The following is a 1,854-nucleotide window of genomic DNA, read 5'->3' as shown; positions in this document are numbered from 1 at the left end:
GACCAACTGGGTCTGAAAATAGAGCCTTCATCAGAATCTTTCACCTTTATGGATCTTTCAGAAAGAAGCTCAGGAGGCATCATAAGAGACCTGAAGTACAGAGTGGTAATGCCCTTGTCCCAATAGATTTTCATGTCCTGGAAATAAAGCTAAACTGGAACTCTTCACTTCTGCTTGGAAGAGCTTTTCTGGCTACAGTAGGAGCTGTATGTGACATGAACACCAACAGATTGTGTCTGACACTGATAGATCCAGACGTCCACTATGACCCAGTTCGAGTTGTGAGTCAACAGGTCAACCTCGTGGAGCTTGGAAATGATCTTGGCTACATTGCAGCATGCCATTGTTGAGCAGAGTACGAAACGGAGTACTCGGAATCGATCGACACTCACACTGTTTCATCGATCGATTCCAATGAGTCACCGACGACCGATGAACGCTATCCCACGTCGCTCGATGGGAAGCAACCGGTAGACCACCTCGCGTTACCAGATCAGTGTTATCCAGACTTTGCCTTTAAACAACCCAACAATAGAGGACGAGATGACTATTCAATAGGCAGTTGGGCAGACAGTGGATTCCATGAAATTTTTGGAGTGGATACTGTAAATCCTTCATCCAATGAGGATCCTACAGAGGAGTATGATGAGGATTACCGGAAGGAAAGAATATGATGAGGATTACTGGAAGGAAAGAGCTATAGAGATTGCCATGCAGGATGACAGATATTCAGGCTATTCCTTCAACAACACGTCTCCACCATCGATAGACAGAGTTCACCTAGCATCGGTCGATACCCACCCTCATCCAGCAAAACGTTCTTATGCATCGATCGATACCATACCTGGTCCATCGATCGATATTTAAGCCGCCGCCTTTGAAAAGGAAAAAGGGAATATTCCAATTCCAAGTAGGTTTACCAATACCTATATAAGGAGTTTTGCACCCCAGATTACTTCTCACGACACCAAAGCAGAATAGATGAATGCTCTCACAAGCCAATCAGAAGGAACATCTAGGAGGAGCATTCAATCCAAAAACCATAATTTCATAGACAAACGTCTACCATCGATCGATACTTCAGTATCAACATCGATCGATACTCATTCTAAACCTCAACTTTCTTTATTTACTAAGAAGAATATGAGTATGGATTACGGTTTTCTAACTCATGATGAATTTGGTGTTTTCAGGGACCCAGATGGCCATGCAAGAGCTATGGATGGAAGAATTCTAAAAGTATCCAGAGAGGACATATCAGACATTCTTCAGGTGGCCAATGGACCAGATAACTTGTTTATGCAGCAAGACAACATTCTAGACAACATTCCCACAGTTCCAGACGAACATCCAGGGGCTAACACAACAGCAATTGGTTCACACCAATCATACCTACCAGTTGGCCACGCATCGGTCGACAAGGTTGCTCCAACATCGTTCGACAGGGTAACACCAATGTCGCTCGACAAGAGACCCTCACCATCGATCGACAGACGTTACGAGTTTGGACATCGCGCTTATGACATCTATGGAGCCAGAAAGTTCAGATGGGAACAGAAGGAAGAATATGGAGTCTACAGAGATGAGTTTGGATATGCAAGGAGCGTAGCTGGTGAGATGATCCCTGTTACCAAGGAAAACATCAGAAAAATTCTGGAGAGGGCATCACTATACGAAGAGAGTCACATATGTCTTCCAGAACATTCCACTTCTTTCACACCTACAAGACTGGCACCAGAGATTGATTAATGAGATGGTGATTGGTATTTGGGGAGCTCAGGAAAGGCTAGGAGATGAACTCAAGACATTGGTAGATGACACCTATCAGCCTTTGGACAGAGGTTACAATGAGCT

This window comes from Brassica oleracea, unplaced genomic scaffold, assembly GCF_000695525.1.
Source record: "Brassica oleracea var. oleracea cultivar TO1000 unplaced genomic scaffold, BOL UnpScaffold00689, whole genome shotgun sequence".
In the NCBI taxonomy this organism is placed as follows: Eukaryota; Viridiplantae; Streptophyta; class Magnoliopsida; order Brassicales; family Brassicaceae; genus Brassica; species Brassica oleracea.
The sequence above is the reverse complement of the archived record's forward strand: the minus strand, read 5'-3'. Positions refer to the sequence as shown.